Source organism: Callospermophilus lateralis, unplaced genomic scaffold, assembly GCF_048772815.1.
Source record: "Callospermophilus lateralis isolate mCalLat2 unplaced genomic scaffold, mCalLat2.hap1 Scaffold_98, whole genome shotgun sequence".
NCBI classification, from domain to species: Eukaryota; Metazoa; Chordata; class Mammalia; order Rodentia; family Sciuridae; genus Callospermophilus; species Callospermophilus lateralis.
The window spans coordinates 2,054,794-2,074,409 of record NW_027517992.1 but is presented as its reverse complement, the minus strand read 5'-3'; positions in this window follow the sequence as shown (position 1 = coordinate 2,074,409).

Genomic DNA, 19,616 nt, shown 5'->3' with positions numbered 1-19,616 from the left:
TTTTTTAATTTACTGAATTTGGGTTATAGAGTTGATCATAATATTCCTTTATTATCCTTTTAAAGTTCATGAGATGATTGACCCTATCCCATTCATAATGTTGGCATTATATTAATATTTTTAAATTTTCTGTATATTTTAATTTTTGACATCTTAAAAATCTTCTCTAACTGGGGAGAGATACCCACCCTAGGGGAAGTCAATTCTTAAAGACAACAAAGGGCTTACCCAGAAGCATGCCTCTGACCTAAAAGCTAAGCAATCTAGACACCTGGCTCCTGTATCTAGGAGGACTTAATTCTTTTGCTTTAACCATCCTAGGGCCAAGTCTAGGCAAATATGACTATACCGCAAAGCTTTCTAAAATTATTCAAACTGCATCTATTTATGCTTCCTTGCCTTGCCTTTCCAGTGGAAACTCCAATAAAGGCTATAATTTAGGTCTTCCCCTCAATCATGTTTTCTTCCTCTTCACCACCTGAGGTTTCCCCATATACCCCTGTGTGGCATGACATGCCTCACTTTTAGGTCTTTGAATATAATACTTTGTTTTTGTGATTTCTCCTATGTGTCCTCTTGAGTGACCATCACATGGAAGAATACAGAACAGTTGTAATTTGTGAATTTTCTTTTTTCTTTATTAGTACTTTTAGAGGTTTATAATAGCAAGCCTCTTTTAATGTGATTTTTAGTTATTTGTATGTCTTCTTTGGAGAAGTAACTAGTGAAAATCCTTTATCCATTTATTTTTTGTTTTACTTTTGTTTCATCTTTTTAGTTTTATTATTTTAACAGATTGTTATATATTCTAGACACGTCTCTTATCAGATATATATTTGCATAATTTCCTTCCTTTCTGTGGTTTGTGTTTTTACTCTATGCTATCTTTTGAAACAAAAAGTTCTTAATTTTGATGATGTTCAGTTAATCTATTTTCATTTATTGTTTTTACTTTTGACATAATATCAATGAATCCATAAGTAATTTAAGGTCATAAAGGTTATTTATACCTATGATTTCGTTGAATAACTTTATATTTTGCTCTGAAGTTTAGATCTGTTAGCCATTTCGAGTTAATTTTTGTACATATATGAGTTACAGGCCCAGTTTCATTCTTTTTTTTGCATGTGGATATCCAGTTGTCCTCCGTTTTTTGACTAGTATTCACAATGAAGGGTCTTGGCGCCCTTGCAAATCAGTCGACGGTAAATATGAAGGGCTTCTGGACTCTCAATTTTAACTGGAATTATTAAAAACTGCTCTATACATAATCTAACATTAAATGAGTTAATTTGCTCTTTATAACTCTATGAGGTGAGCACTGTTCTTACTCCCATTTATCAATGAGTAGCTGAGATACAGAGTGATTTATCAAAGGCCATACAACTAGTAGGTCAACTAGTAAGTGGCCTAACCAGGATGTAAACCTGGGCTGACTGATTTGAGAGCCTGAGAGCTTAACCACAGTAAGTAAAAGCTAGAAATCTGGACTTCAGAATTCTACTGAAAAGTGTCTTTTAACCAAAGGTAGGGGGAGTGGGACTTGCTGTAAAACACAACAGGCTTTAGTTGCTGGCTGTATCAGAAATGGACCTTCCACCCTACAAATTGAGAACTTTGGCTTGCCGTCGATCAAAGCACCGAGTCAGTTTCTGGGTTCCCAGGGCAGAGCCGGCTCTCTGGTAGGTAACCGCTTAGGTGCAGAGCACCGGCCCGCCCATGGCCCGAGCGTGGCACCCGGGTAACCTTAGAGCGGTGGAGTAGGGAGGGGTGGGCGCTCCCGCGGGAGGCTCCGGGCTTTGTGAAACTCTCGCGGGAAGATGTGTCCTCGCCTCGGTAACGGTGTCGCGGTCGCTTGAAAGATAGCGGGTGGAAGTCTTGGTCTCCGGGTCAGTTTATTTCTAGACCTCTGGCTGGTGAATGGGCTGCAGGAATGAGGACGTCCATCCTCCGTGAACTCGGGGTCTGAAAGGTCTCTACCTCTTTTACAGAGACATAGCGTTCCGGGGACTCCGCTGCCGCCGCGTGGGCAGAAACCTGCCACACCTCGACAGGATCTCCTCGCCAGGGAGGAAGAATATAAGTAAGAAATTCGGCGGTGGAGTTTTCTTCTTTGATCGAAACGAGGCTGCTGACGAGTATTTTTTACTGTTGAAGGGAGAACTTTCGGGACCACCCGCTGTCGAGCATTCCCTTCCCGTCAACTCGCTCACCTGCCCCCTCTCTGGTCCTCCACCTTAGTAACCCGGCAGTGTCTTACTGAAGTGGGCGGAGATTGAGCCCCAGTGAACGCGTTAGTCGGCGGGAGGGAGTTGTTGAAAGTGGTTAGGATAGCGGGAATTGCAACGTTGTTTCTAGCGTAGGGTGTTCCGCTTGACTTCGAGTTCCTAGAGTTAACAGTTGTGTAAATTTCTTTTAGGCTCATTTTCTAAATTGAAAGCATATTTCTCAGGGCAACAAGAATTATGTTCTTACCTACATTTGGTGGAGTGAGCGGAGGATTTCCCTTATCTGTTTTCAGTGTCATTGCTACTCATTGGTCCTGTCCCATTCCTCTCACCATGCCTCAGTTTTCACCCACCAGCTAGGGTATAATCTTTTATTTTCATCATGTCGTTCCATTGCTGTAAGCTCCTCCGCGGCTTCCTTTTGCACTTCAAAAGCTTTGCCATATCTGGTTCTTCCTATCCTTTTGTTTGATGTCCCTTCCTCTACCTCTCGTTATCTCCAGCTACCTCTTGTCTGTATGTCAGTGTCTCTTTTGGCCTAAAACTTTCCAGTTTCACTGGCCTTTATTTCCTCAAATTTTTTCTTTTCCTTACAGGCAGTCTTACATGCCTTCCACCTATAATGCCCAAAATACCTTTCTAACCATGCTATACAGACCACCCTATTGTTCTTTATTTATTGTATTATTGATTTTCTTCCCAATTATAATGTTACAGCGAATTCACATGTTTCCTTTTATAAAATTTCTACTTCACTGGACTGAAAATTCCACTGAAGCAGAAATTTATGTCCATTTTATTTGCCATCATATATACCATTACAAAAAAAGTATATTTTAACAACTTTTCAGTTTAAAATAATTAAAAAATTAAAAACAATCTGGCATGTCTTCAGAGGTTTAAACAGTTACCAATCATGTATAACCAAAAAACTATAAAAAAGTCAAAACTGGAGTGTATGGTTTTTAGATGAAGTAGACACAAGGCAACTTTTACAGCAGGTAGAAAGATCAATCCTTCTCTTCCTGTTAAAAAGTGCCTTGTTGTCTTAGTTCAACAAGAGTGTACTTAAACAGCTGAGTATGTTGTCCATATACAGTTATCAGCTGGTGCTGGAATCAAAATGGTTATTTTCATTGCCATTCACTGGATAGTATTAAATACCTATTTTGATAAGGTTAATTTGTTTTAGTTATTTGAGAATGTTTTTACAGCTGGCTCTGGTGTGTCATTAAGGATATATAGTCCTCATTAAAGTCAGAAATCTATAGGAAATATTCTGTTTCAGTAGGAGTTGTTTAATAGTAAAAGTGGCCAGTTGCTTGTTCTGTTATCTATTCTTCAAGGTATGCAAATCTGAGGCATGTGAAGGGAGCAACTCCCTGGTTCTGCCTAAAACTTCTAGAGCATTTCTGGGCCATGCATAAATGTAAAATGTTTGGCAATCCTTATAGGCAAGTTTATAACAGTATTTTAACACCTTTTGTCTTAGTATTAAGCATATTGGTATATATATTCAATTAGCAGAACACAGCATTTCCCAGTGACCTCAATCCAGAATCTGCTACATTTAAGCTCCTGTCACATAGTTGGAGGAAATAATCTCCATTGGAAAGGCTAGACCAAGGAACATGCTAATCACTCCAGTTGGTAGATTCTCCAAACTTCATGCCTCTATTATAAAACCAGAGAACAAAACAAGATTATATGATAGCTGATAGAACAAGCCCTACACCTTATAAATCCCAATTACATAGGATTTATGTATTTTCAGGGAATTAACATTGTTATGTATTGAATCTTTTATGAAAATGATACATCTCCATTTACATGGTTTTTAGGTTCATTTAATAATTTATCACTTTACTACATACAAATCTAGCATACAATTTCAGGGTGCCTTACAATTTTGGTTGTTTTGATTTTTTTAAAATGACATTTTTCTAGTGGCTTATATATGTAAGAATATTAGTGATTTTTGCATGTTGTATTATATCTAATGTAGATAGAGATCTTCCCCTGCTGAACTTTTTCATTCTATAGAGTCCCATGAAGTTTTGATGAAGATGGTCATATGCAAATTAAGATAGTTTTGTCCCTTTTATAATTTCTGGTATATTGTCTTTTACCTCCTCTGTGTTTAGGGCAATGTAGTATAGAATAGAAAAAGCTTCCTTATTCTGGCTATTAATTTTGAGAAGCCCAATTAAAAAAAATATTTTTGATTATGAATTTAGTTTCCTCAATAATTATGCATCTATTTAGATGTACTGTTGCTTCTAAAATAAATTTCACTTGATAGTTTTCTAGAAAAGTGTTCATATATGCTTTAAAATATATTGGCACAAGTTTATTGTATACTAGTAAATCTTGACTATATCTATGACCATATATACATCTACTTTTGGAGCTTTTTTTAGTGTTTATTTTTTATCTTCTCCTTTTCTATCCATCTTGCCAAGAGATTTATGTATTTTATTGGTATTTTCAGAGAACTAGCTATAACTTTCTTGCTCATCTGTTTTTATATTTGTCCTTATAGAAATATAAATTATTCTTATTGTGGTGAATTTACTTGTTGAGCTCATTTATTTTGTTCTTTAATAAATATATTTGGTTTTGTAAATTTTGTTTCACTACAGCTTAACTATTCCAGAATCTATTTTTTGTATATATACACACATATACATATATAATTATATATGTATATGTATGTATATATATGCATATACACATATGAATACACACACAAACACCTGTATAATTTCTTTTGTGGTTATTTTTAAATATTTTATTATTTTTGTAGTAATTATTTAGGAGTGTTGTTTTAATTTATGTACGGTTGTTTGTTTACTTTTTTTTAACTGAAGTTTATTATAAGTGGCACTATGGTCAAAGAATGCTTTTGATACTGATTTTTAAAACTGTTTTGAGACTTGTGGCCATATACATGTTCACTTTTTGTAAATGTGCCTTGTGTTCTTGGAAGGGCAGTTAGAAATTTTATTTACTATTCATTTTAGTTTAGTTTTCATCATCACCATATTTTGTACTAGCTTTCTTGGTTTCTGTTAGAGGTATATTAAAATAATTATAGTTTAAAAAAAATCTTAGAATCGTGGCCATTTTTGTTTAGTATACTTTATTACCTGTTTAAGTTTTGATTCCTTTTGTTATTGTCTAATGTCCATTCTATCTTTTAATTTCTATTTATTTCTTTCCCAAATTCAGTATTCTTTTGTAATATTTTCTGGGTCTTCCTCAATGATTTCTATTCTTTCTTCCCCACCCCTCAAATTAAAATTCTAATTAAAGTCCTTTTTTAGATTGTTTCATTATCTCTTGTTCTTATGGTACAAGATTTTCCTTTTAATTTTTGCATCTCTTTGGTGGCTTGTTTATGTGATTTTTTTTTCTTTTTGAAGTCATCTTTAGCAGGGTTTGCTTTCTGAGCGAGTCCTGTTCCATGTATTCTAGATGAGAAAATATCCCTATAGGGTGGTCTTGAATTTACTTTTGCTAGCTAAGAGTTTTCTTTCGTTCCAGGGCAGCTTTCTTCTGTATTAAAATATTGACAGAGTGTGCCTGAACCACCTGTATAAGATGACTCCACTTATGTGTGTTCCACTTATTCACATGGTAATCTTTTTCCTTCATGCCTCTACCTTCATCTCTACTGACGTAAGGTTATGAGTGGAGTTTCTGTAGCATGTGTTTACAGGTGTAGCCCTTCATGACTCATGCTCAGCTCTTTGGGCTTCTATTCCTTTTTACTGCTCTCACTTTGAATTGCTGCCTTATTCTTAATATGTGGGCATATTCCTCTTCTGAGTTTGAGCTTTGCAATAGTTCCCTCATTACATGTTATCTGGCATTTTCATAGATTGGAATAGAAGTGTAGTCTCAGTCATCTCTATCAGTTATATTGGTTGAAGCTTCTATTTAAGTCCTTCTGATTCTTATTAGGAAAATTGGAAAAATCAGATAATGGCACCTTAAATGCAACTTGAAGTTTAGATATTTTTTTTCTTTTGACCATGTAATCTCAAGATATAAAAGTATTTCTTAAAACACCACACTATTGGGGTAGGATTGTGGCTCAGTGGTAGAGCACTTGCCTAGTACATGTGAGGTGCTGGGTTTGATCCTAGCACCTCATAAAAATAAACAAATAAAATAAAGGTATTGTATCCATTTTAAAAATCAAACTGTTTTAAGAAAGAATATGGTACTACCCCCTCCTATTTCCTGAGAGCTATGGTTATAAGTGGTTGTTCCTTCTGATTGACATAAATAAGAAAAATTCCTCCACATATCTCCCTCATATAGTTTAAAAAGAGCCTACAGGTCTAGAACTATGCCCTTTTCAAAAGGAGAAAAAGGTCATATGGTTTTGAAGGTGTTTATTGTGGTGTTTATCTGTAATAGTAAAAAAGGGACTTGAACTCATTGAGCAGAATTTAGCACATGCTAACTGAAATTCATTGGAATATTGTGAGCCATTTCAATGCTAAAACTTATGTAGAGATAAACATATTCCCTCTGTCTTGCTGTGGGAAAACAGCACAGTATTGGGCTAGGGTTGTGGCTTAAAACACCTTTCTTAAAATACCACACTATTGGGCTAGGGTTGTGGCTCAGTGGTATGGTATACATACAAAATTGTATGTATACCACAGATGAAAATTGGAAAAGAATATTAAAACTGGATGATGGTGGTAGTAGGACTATGAACATTTTTTTCCTTTAAAAACAATTTTCTTCAATGATATTGTCATTCTTGTGGTATTGATTGGACCAAGTAAATAGTCTTTCTGTTCTTTGCTAGATTTCTAATAGACTGATGGGAAAAAGGAGTTGCAAGGAGAGGTCCTTTATTAATTCCTTTTATTTCTGATGAAGTTGATATTGCAGTATGTGGCTGAGTTGTAAGCCATGTTTAGTCTGCTCACTAACCCTGAGTTTTATCTCCCCAATCACAGCAGCACTTCAGACCAGAGCCAGCCTCCTCTACCTGGTCCACACCCATCCTCAGATGGAGCAGGGCGGATCTCTAAAGCAGCAAGTTTGTAATTTGTATTCTTTAAAGGTAGGCTATGCCCAAGAGGATGACTAGTTAAACTCTGTTTGTTTTCCCACTTTATTCTTCCTGAATTTATTAGATATATTATTTCACCTGGAGTCAGAGCTACAGAAAGGCCAGTACTTTGTGTGTTTAAGTTTCTACCACAAAGGAGGGAGAATCACAGAGGGTTGGGGATAAGTTCCAATTGCTGTGATCATTTTAGGGTATAAATGACATGTATATGTTCTAACATTTGTTGATTAGGTCATTTTCTAAAGTGTAATTGCTGAAGTTAAATTTTTAAAATTTCATTAGAATTTCAATATAACCCAGTTATTGACTTATTTTCTCTTTTTAGGCGTTTAAATGCAGAATTGGAGGCAAAAACCCTGACCTGGTTCGACAAGCTGAGGAAGTAATAGTAAGTAGATATATATTTATTAATAATTTCAGGCAAGTGCTCATTTAACTTTTTAATATGATGTATAGCGTATGCTCAAAAAAGTAGCCAAAGGATTATATTCAACTCAATGAATGATCACAAACTGAATGTGAATATATTTGCACAAGAATAGGTCTGTGTACATGTATTTGGGTAATCATACATTTTCTAAAAGTCATAAGAGTGTTTTCCATTTAGATGCTCCAGTCCTTAACAAGAACACTAATATTTAACAATCTTTTCTAGTTCCAAAAAATTAGTATTTGAGAGTAGCTATGTAGAATTAACACTAATAATTCAGTAAGGATAGAAATAAGTGATCTCTAGAGTAAAGTTGTAACCATTATTACAAATATTCAGTTGAGAATTTGTTTCTTAAATTCTGCCATTGAATCTAGCCTCACTGAGATTCTTGGGTCTAGATTTGAATTGCATTTATATATAGGAAAAATGCTGTGAGGTTATATCTAAGCATATTATTCATCATTCTGGTACCAGATTGGATATTCCTACTTTAAACCTTCCTCCTTAAGCATCAGCATTCCTATTTTTAATTGATAGGATGGAGTAGCCCTCCTTAGAGGAGCAAAGTAGCTGCTTTCAGACTTACCACTTCTTACCCAAATTTAAGTATAATTCTTCCTTTAATCCCCTTCTCCCTGGCTTCAAAAATGGAGTTGATGGAGGAAGGGAAAGAAATCTAGCAATATTTTAATGCCCTATACAGATCCATTATTTATTAGTTTAGGAATAAGAAATGTATAATAACATTTGAAGTAATAGATAATGGTTACAGATTTGCCAGTTGCATTTGTAATTAAATATTTCACTAAAAATATTTTTTCTTTTTTAGTTTTGCCAGCATATGAAGAGCAGGGGCATACTTGTACAGAAGGATTGCTTTCTTTTCAGAGTTCTCTAAAAAGAACTTTTTTTCCCCAAAAAGGAGCAGGGAATAAATACTGAAGAAATTTTGGGAAATGGAAAGGGACATTTTCACACACCCCCACCACAGAAACTTACCAAATATAACTTTTGCCATACTAAATTGCTTACTCAAATTTTATTTCTTGATATATATTTGCCAAAGGCTTTTATTCCTGATACTTCATTTTTAGCATTTTCATGGTCATCTCAATATGAAAGTATTACCTGATTTGTGACAAGTTTTCTACCTGTTAAATGGATTTTTTTTCATTTCTTGTATCTCTAATTTCCATTGCATGCTACTTAAGATGGAAGACTCTAATGTAATTGAGGGGAAACAAGAATTGCACATATAGGGGCCTTGCCATTTGTAGTTTTCTATTTAGATTGACTGTTTTACTGAAGAATAAATGAAAAGTGAAGCCATAATATAACGGACTCTATTTTCATACCATAGCATGTTAAATTCCATACTTTGGTATCCTAAAAAAACATGGACAGCTCTGAAATGATTAATGTTCAGAGAGGCATTTGAATATATCCTAGTTTGTCAGAATTTTTATTATAACCTGTGACACATCTTTACTCATTTAACTAGAGAGATCAGCAAGAGGTACGAGCCAGGTCTTTTTCAACACAAAATAAATCATATGAAGAGAAAGGTGATTTTAATACAAGGTAAGTGACTCAAATTCTCAAATGCCATTGATTGATTTTCAAATTTAGGGATCTATGTGAATCTTTTATTATATAAAATCTTTTTGCGTGCAAATATTGAAAGTTTATAATTTGAAGAATAATACGTAAAATAATAATTATGGGCTTAGCTAGTCAGATAAAAGGCAAGCACTTTACCTACTTTGTCATGTAACTCTTCTTCTTTTATTCTTTTGGTGGTGCTGGGGATTGAACCCAGGGCCTTGTTCATGCAAAGCAAGCACCTTGTCAACTGAGCTATAGCCCCAGCCCTGTCATGTAACTCTTGAAGTATTATTTGCAAATAGATACTATTGTCCTCATTTAAATATATTCATTTTAGAGAGGTTCAGCAGCTTGTCCAGTGACACAGAGAAAGTACATTCTTTCCCTGAGAACTGAACTACAGTTGATATTTCTAAACCTGTTCTCACATACTGTATACTACCTTTTTCTTTTAAAATTGCACATGAAGATGAGATAAAAAATAAATTAGTAAAGATAATAAATATCAAAATTTTTCTCTTGAATTTCATATGAACTTTTTATGTGCCAAGAAATTAAGAGAACTATAAAATATTTATGACTAAATTTAACAGGAAAAGTATAAGATAAGCAGAGCATTGTGATCCACTTCTATGATCTCAGCTGTTTGGAGGTTGAGGCAGGAGGATTGCAAGTTTGAGGGCAGCCTGGCCAACTTAAGGAGCCCTTGTCTGAAAATGTAATTGTTTTTTAAAGGGCTGAGGATACAGCTCAGTGGTAGAAGGCCCTAGGTACAATACCCAGCACTTGTCTTCTATATATTTACTCTAGAGAACAGAATACATAAATCCAAGAAAAAACCTGTATGCGAATCTTAAGAGAAGCTTTATTCATAATTGCCCAAAATGAAACAAATATCCATCACGTGGTGAATGGATAAACAAATTTGGTACATCCATGTGCTAGAATGCTACTTAACTATAAACAGAAATGAACTACTGATACAATGATATGGTTGTTAAGTGAAAAGATACCAGACTCAAAAACATATAGAATCTGTTTCCATTTATAGTCATACATTATTTAATGGCAGGAATGCAGAGGTAATTTCATTACTGTAAAATCTCAGAGTATGACTTTAATAGGCAATAGGAATTTTTCAACTTCATTATAATCCTGTGGGAATGCCATTGTGTTTTCAGTCCATTATTGACCAAAACATCCTGAAGGGGTTTGCTTTAGTCATCTTTTTCCACTGCTCTGACTAAAAGATCTGGTAAGAACAATTTTAGAGGAGGAAAAGTTTATTTGGGGCTTAGTCCCTAGACGGCTTAGTCCCTAGTCCCATTCCTCCATATTGGAGATGAAGCAGAACATTATGGTGGAAAGTGGCTCATATGATGACAAGAAAGCAGAGATATTCCACTCCCCAGATCTCAAATATATACCCCAAAGGCATGCCTGCAATGCCTACCTCCTCCAGCCATGCCCTATCTACCTACAGTAACCACTCAGTTAATCCCTATCAGGGGATTAATGTACTGATTAGGTTAAAATTTGTCTTAACAATCATTTCACCTTAAATATTCTTTCATTGTCTTACATATGAGTTTTTAGGGGACATGTCACATCTAAACTATAACAGGGATCATGACTATATTTGGTATTCTGGAAAAGGCAAAACTATAGGGATATAAAACAGATTAGTGATTGTCTGGGGCTTAATGAGACTAACTACCAAGGGGTACATGGGACCTTTTTGGGATGATGGAAATATTCTCCATCTTCGTGGCTGTGATGGTTATGTAACTATGTAGGTTGGTTAAAGTCTATTGAACTGTATACTCAAGATGGATATATTTTATCATGTGTAAATTGTATCTCCATCTGAAAAAAAAATGTTTGAACATTGTTAGTGTCATATCTGGATACCAGTAGTACAGTAGTGAAAAAACAGAACTAACCCGGTTCCCAAGAATTTAATATCTTATGTGTTGCTTTTGTAATTTCTTTTTGGTAAATCAATGAATATATTTTATATATATGTATGTATATGTAATTTGAAATCATTTATTCTTATATGTAATGATCTGTGATATCTTATGAAAAAACATATTTAAAGTTTTTAAAATTCCAAAATTTGGGTTACAAATTTGGCCTTTATCCACTAAAGGATTAAAATGATGGTAACAACAGATGACTTCCTAGTTTCTGTTGAAGGAAGTGAAAGACTGCATAAGCATGAAAATGAATCTGTTGATTTTTCTTTTACCAAGTTTTTCCTTACGTGCAAAGTGATGAAAATGCCTGTTTACCAGATGGATTTTTTTCCTTAATACTACTGTTTGAACAGATGACTTTTACCATGTAAAAAATGGCACTTGATTAGTTGGGAATCATTGAAAAATGGGAGATAAATAAAGAGACCATCCATTTTCATGTCAAAACAATAATAACCCACCTAAAAATTATAATCAAACAATGTATAACAGTTCTTCAATACCTAGGATTACTCTTGCAGAAAATAAGGTAGGAAATCAGGATTTAATTTTTCCTAAAGTAAATATACATATCCACCAGTTTGCTGGAAGTAAAATTTACAACACAAATAATTTCAATCACATTATGAAGAAACCTTTTATGGAAAAATGTACAAAAGTAAGCAGAATACTATTGTAGTTCATTTTCCATGGAAATATACAAACAAAGTAATATCACTAAATCCTGAGGGAAACATAAAACTATTAATATTAAATATCATTTGGCCAATAGGTATGTGTATGTGTTTGGGGCAGCCGGGAGGGGTTAGGGTGGAATGGAAGGTGCAGAAAAAGTACTGAAGAAATTGTAAGCAATTCCAAATTAGAGTGATTAAAGAGGACAGTCAAAATTTGTGTAATTGAAAGTATTTTCATGTCATATGTGGGAATCTTTATTCTCTGTAATTTTAAGACATTTTGTAAACTTTTTTCCCCTAAGGTATTTTTAGTAAGTAGTTAAAAGGTCAATATTATCTAAATATATTTTGTGTTTAATATTGAAAAAAAATCTATGCATGACCAGCTCAGTAGTGGCCTCTGATGGAAAGTAATTTTATGTGTCTTTTTATGGCAAGGAGTTCTAAGGTAATATGATGGAATTTATTTCATAGCAATGATAGATACTGTTGTTGTATATTTTCAGAGGTATTAGTGTGAATGCTCTAGAAAATTGAAGGGTAGGTGAACTTTCTCTATAATAGGCTAAATAGTAAATATTTCTGGATTTGTGAGTCATACAGTCTCTGTTGAACTATTTAATTTTCCTATTGTACAAGGAAGATGGCATAGACAACATGTAATGAATGGGTATGGATTAATTCAGCCTGTAGATTGTAGTTTGTGGGCCACCATAAACACTTTGTTTTAAACCATAAACATAGTTTAAAACCCAAAATAAAATGTGCATAAAAATGAATTACATTTTGAATGTATTAACTCATTCAAAATATATTTTAGTGCCAATATAAGAACTTATAAGTGAGTTACTGTGCCAAGTACTAGTGATTGAGTAGTGGGAAAGGGAGATCTCACCCGGGCATTGTGGCACACGCCTGTAATCCCAGCGGCATGGGAGGCTGAGGCAGGAGGATCATGAATTCAAAGCCGGCCTCAGCAAAAGCAAGGTTCTAAGCAACTCAGTGAGATCCTGAATCTAATAAAATATAAAATAGGGCTGGGGATGTGGCTCAGTGCTTAAGTGCCTAGGAGTTCAATCCCTGGTACCCCCTCTAAAAAAAAGGGAGATGTGATTCCTGCTCTCTCACAGTGTAATAAGTAAAAAGACACTGATCAATATTTAAATGCATTAGAAGAATAACATTGAATGTACTCACCAAACCAAACCAAAAAATCCTGTGGTGCCCACTGTGAGGGCACACTCCTGAATCCCAGTGACTTGGGAGGCTGAGGCAGGAGGATCACAAGTTCAAGTCCAGCCACTGCAATTTAGCAAGACCTTGTCTCCCAGAAGATCTGGGGATATAGCTCAGTGGCAAAGTGCCTCTAGGTTCAGTACCCAATACTGGGTTTTGGGGTCAGGGGGAGCTCTGTGTGTATGTATCATTTTGTAAAATGAATAATCCCTCTGTGATTATAATTTCTATCCTTTAAAATTTGGGCTACCTTTATCTATACAAATATTGGTATTATAATGTATCTTCTCAAAGGTGAATTATCCTTCCTCTATTAGACTTCTTTCACTCTTCTGGTAATTCGTATTTGATTGGTTCTTTATGTAATCTCATCCTTCCTTCCCCCTTTCCTTTATTTTACTCTAGCTTCTGCAAATTCAAATTCAACTTTGAATTTCTGAGTTTGACTAATCTCATCTAGCATGATATTCTCCATTTCCATCCCTTAACCAGCAAATAATTTCATTCTTTTTAATGGCTGGGTAGAACTTAATCACATATATACACCACAGTTTCTTATCTATTCATCTATTGATGGACATCTGGGTTGACTCCATAATTTAGCCATTGTGAACTGTACTACTATAAATACTGATGTGGCTGTGTTGCTGTAGTATGCCAATTTTAGATCTTTTGGTAAAATACCCAGGAGTGGGATAGCAGGGCCTTATGTTGGTTCCATCCCTATTGTTGTTTGAGGAATCTCTCTACTGCTTTTTGGAGTGGTTGTACTAGTCTGCACTCCCACCAAAAATGTGCAAGTGTTTCTTTCTCCCCACAACTTCATCAGCATTCATTATTGTTCACATTCTTGCTCTTTGACTTTCTGATGGGAGTGAGAAGAAATCTTAGTATAGTTTTAATTTGCATTTCCCTGATTGCTAGAGATGTTGAACATTTTTTTTTCACTTATTTATTGGCCTTTTGTGCTGCTTCTATTGAAAAATTTCTGTTTGGTTGTCTTGCCCATTTATTGATTGGGTTATTTATTTATTTAGGTTTAAGTTTTTTGAATTGTTTGTAAATTCTGGATATCAATCCCCTATTAATTGGAGGGGTAGCTAGTCAAGATTTACTCCCATTCTGTAGGTTCTCTCTTCATGCTCTTAATCATTTCCTTGGCTGAACAAAACATTTTTAGTTTAATGGCATCTCACCTATTGATTCTTGGTTTTATTTCTTTCACTTTGGGGCTCTTGTTAAGGAAGTTGGTGCCAGCACCTATATGATGGAGCAAAAAAGCACTTTTTTTCTAATGATACTCATTCAAAATAAATTAATATGTGTATAACTAGAATTAAAGCAGAACATAGTTCTAAAGATATAATAAATAAAATCAATTATAGAAATTTATAATTCTATATAATTTGTTAAAAATAAATTAACATGTAGATAACTAGAATTATAGCAAAAGTTGTGTATTTTCCTTTCAAATATAATTTATGTTGAATTTCATTGTCTCAGATTAGTATCATCTATTATTAATGTGTAATATTTGCTTTTGTGTAGAGGTCTATTATCGTCTGAAGAAATAGTTCATCTGCATTCAGAAAGTAAGGTATGAAATCAAACTTTCTGTGAATGCAATTACATTCTGTAGAATTTAGGTTTTTAAACATACAGAGAAGGGCTAAAACTTGATAGTAATAGAATATACTTAACATACCTAAACATACAGAAATGGGGTATAACTCGAAGGAGGTAGAGTATGAATCTTGATACTCAGAAGGGATGCATTTATGAAGTGTTGCTTATGAAATGAATCATTTTGCCTCATAATTTCATTGAACAATTTGGAGGACAGTGGAAATTCCAAGTGGAATGAGTTTGTAACCTGAGGCTTTTCAGTTTTCTCTCTGAAGCATAATCTAATAGAAAACCTGAAAGCGAAAGATACTCGTATGCAAAGAAGGTGATTTTAATGGTTTATTCATTTATTTAAATATCTGCAGTGTAGAGATCACTCTTCCAGGTACTGGGTATCTTGGGATCTACAAGTTCCCTACCATGAATATCGGGGCCAAGGGAACTGCATACTTACTTGAAGGCCAACGAAGGCCTATGTAAAGAATCATTCATTAGTGAAAACTAGGTTTCTTGAGACAAAGCATCCAAATATAATATTCCACTAACTATGCTAAATATCGTTGAATCTTTGGGACTCATTTTATTGCTGAATCTTTGGTCCAGATAATATAGAGGTCTTTTCCAGGTACATAATTGTGGGATTCTTGAAAATACAATTGAATTAATTTCATGAAAATAGCTAGCATGTTTTTGTAGCAAAATAGCAATTCAATGTGTTTAAAAATTGCTTTCCCTGGCAAATGATTAGACTAATCAATAATTTCAATTCTTTTCATTTAGCCAAAGACCAAAAATATTGATTCTGTAAACAAGGTTCAAAACAAACTGCACTCTGCAAATAAATGAATTAAAACAAATTTAAGGTATAGTGCAATTTTAAAAGTATTACATTCTTTATTAGTTTTATAGAATATATACCCAAAATATATAAAGTTACAGCTACATGTATCTTATTTATATTTGGTAATTTGAAAACATTTTCTACACAAATGTTTTGTGGCAATTAATGAATACTTTGTAAAAGGGAAAATATTTATATGATCTGAAGAGAAACATTTTTTGAGTGTTTAACAGAATGCCATACATTATTATGTATGTTTAGATAAGAATGACTTGGCATTCTCTAAGACTGTAGTACATTATAATTTACCTTCTGTTGGTTTTGGTGAAATGAATGCAAGATGATCCTTAGGAGCATAAAAAGGCACCCCAAAGGCTGTCTAGGATTGGAAACTTTGTAGAAAAGGAAGAGGTTAAATTGTAACAACCAATCTAATTTTTAGCAAGTTATGATATTTATATATCTGTTACCCAAACTGACAATCATATTAGAATTCGGGCAAACTCTTTGATTCTTGTCTTTTAATTGCTTAAATAACTTTTTCAGTTTTATTAAAAAGAGAAAAATTAAAGTGAAATGGATGAGAAGAGAGATACAAAAATACTGAAGAAAAGAACATATCCAGCATATGTTATATCACTGGAAAAGGATAACTTGTTTTTAGATTTTACATATACTTTTTTTTTTAAAGAAAGAATTATTTTTCTAGGCAGGATTCCAATGCCTTTTGGAACCATGGACTTGATGATGTGTTTGTGTGTTAGGCCTTGCCCCTGACTCAGTGCCTTTGTAAAGGCCATTTATTTCATAGTTAATCTTCAACTTCATGAAATAAACAAAAAATCCAGCTTTTTGATAAACTTTGATTCTGGTTACAATGTGATTCTGTAGGTGGGAGAAAAATAGTTGAGATGATCAAGCCAATACTGTTCATTCTATAATTTTTTCTCAAGAGGTATTATTCTTTGCTGGTAGAATTATAGCCAGGCAATGTCAATTTTTATACTACTTCTCCAGCAACATGTAAAATTAAAAGCCACAGGCTGAATTTGATATAGGTGGCCAAATTCAGTACTTAGTTTTCATGTTCATTTGTTTGGAGGCAACGTCTAGACCAACTATCTTCATAAAGCCATCTCTTAGCTTGTGTGCTTTATAAAGATCAAAAGTCCTATATAGTCCTTGAAAGTCTCAATCATAGATTGCATCATGAATTTGACATTTGTAATAATTTTGATCTGTTATTTGGGCAAGACCATATCTCCTTTCTGCATTTCTATCTTTATATACACACACCTCCACACATCCCACATACACACATGCACATTTTATCTACATGCATACATATATATTTTTTATATTTTAGTGTTAAATTGAAATACTCGGATATACAAATTGCTGATGATGTTGCCATTCCAGAGGATTTCTCAGACTTTTCTCTTTCAAAAACCTTTAGCAAAATTGAAGGGCAACTGGAGGAAGAGGGCTTACCTGAAGATGATGACATTTTCTCAGGTGTGAGTAAAGACATTGGAACAGGTAGATTTTCTTTTGTCATTTTTTTTCTTCATATCACAGTTACTTAGAAAAAAAATGATTTGGGCCAGGTGCAGTGGCCTATGTCTGTAATTCTAGTAGTTTAGGGGGATTGCAAGTTTTAAAGCCAGCCTTAGCAACTTAGTAAGGCACTAAACAATTAGGACCCTGTTTCAAAATAAAAATTTAAACAAGGGTTGGGGATGTGGCCCAGTGTTGAAGCATCCTGGGTTCAATCCCTAGTATGAAAAAAAAAACATGATTTGGGGGAACATTTCGTGCATTTAAACTACTTATTGTGATGCCTTGGATTTGTTTCAGGACAATCTAATGGGATGTGGTGATGGGAGGAATGAGTGGAATTATAGATGAAATAACATTGACTGTGAGTCCATAAATGTTGAAGATGGGTTGACATTTGTAATAATTTCATGAACTTATCTTTCTACTTCTGTATATGTTCAATATTTTCTATTATGAAAAGTAAAACTGACTATAGTGTTGTTTTGGGTTTATTGAGCACTTTTCAACTGAAAGTGTTGCATAGCTCATGACTAAAACATTAAGTTTCCCTGCTTTTCATTTATTGTTATAGTTTATTTATTGCTTGTTAAATCAATATATGCAGAGGATAAATGAATTAGCGATGTATCATCAGGTACAATAATCAGTTTTCTATATAATTTTCTTTATTAATTAATCCTTTGAATACCACTGTAAGAATAATACTATGTTTAGATCATCTAAAAGCATTATAATACCAGTAATGGTCTGTTTAAATTATGTATATCTTCTTGGTTCAATCTGGGCACATCCTATGACTTAAGAACTTTGTCGATGCCTTCAATGTCTTCTATTTTATTGGAGTATAAGTTTTCAAAATAGTTTCTAATTATCCTCTGTTTTTCTGTAGTGTCTGTTGTGATATTACCTTTTTCATCACGTATGCTGGTAATTTGAGTTTTCTCTCTTCATTAGCGTAGCTAAGGGTCTGTCAATTTTATTTATTTTTTCAAAGAACCAACTTTTTGTTTTGTCAATTTTTTCAATTGTTTCTTTTGTTTTAATTTCATCTCTAATTTTAATTATTTCTTGCCTTTTACTGCTTTTGTTGTTGATGTTTTCTTCTTTTTCTAAGGCTTTGAGATGTAATGTGAGGTCATTTATTTGTTGACTTTTTCTTTTTTAAGGAATGAACTCTGTGCAATGAACTTTCCTCTTCGTACTGCTTTCATGGTGTCCCAGAGATTTCCATATGTTATGTCTATGTTCTAATTTACCTCTAAGAATTTTTTAATCTCCTCCTTTATGTCTTCTGCAACCCATTGTTCATTCAGTAGCATATTGTTTAGACTCCAGGTGTTGGAGTGGCTCTAAAGTTGTTAAATAATATAAGGGGAGCCAGCTAAGTTATTGAAACAATAAATAAGACAAATGAGTATGTATGAACAGTTAATGCTGAACTATAATAAGCACAATTAGTCCTGACTTAAGGCACACACTTAGCCCTCCTGTCATTTGAAATTTAGCAGTTTTGTTATATAATCATAATATTGTCTTGATTCTTTGGAAAATTACAAGTTTGTATGTGTAATGATATTGAACTGCAAACTGGTCAGTCATAGTGGAGATATTTATTAAATTTAATTATTTATTAAATTTATTGGTCCAATTATTAAATTTATTAAATTTATTGGTCTAATCAAACTTTTCAGGGGTAATTGTGGTAGGGAAGGTAAGTGAAATCATAAGTCAGTTGCCCTTCAGTCTCTCTGTCTCTTTTTTTTTAACCACAAATTTAATTTTTAATTTCTTTTTAGTTATACATGACATCAGTCTCTCTTAAGATGCTTTCGAGAAAGTGATGCCCAGACCATGGGCAGACAGTTGCCCATGCCCACATATTCCTGCTCCCATAAACAGAGAACTAGGACAAATGACCTTTATCTTAAATGCCACTTTTTTCTTATTGCTGAATTATCCTGCCACTCTCAGTATCTTCCTTTTTTAGTATCTTTGACCTAAGTGGAAGAATTTTCCCTTACTCTAGATGATTGCTTAGAATGGCTGGGTTATGTATTGAAGTAAAAGATTAAAAGGTAGTTTGGGAGCACAGGCTACTTTAAAAGATTTAAAGCTGACTTTTGCTAGAGAGGATTTGTGTTTGTTTATGTCAGTCACTTTAAGACATTACTGTCCTGAGACCCCTGTAAATTCTGTTTATTGTGGACCACCTTACTGAGTATAAATTCAGTCTGCAAACTTATGAGAGTCTAGGAGCAGGTTAGATCCTCTGGGGAGATTTTTCTTCCTCCTTTTAAACTCAGTTCTAATGAGATGTGAATAGTTCCCTGTCG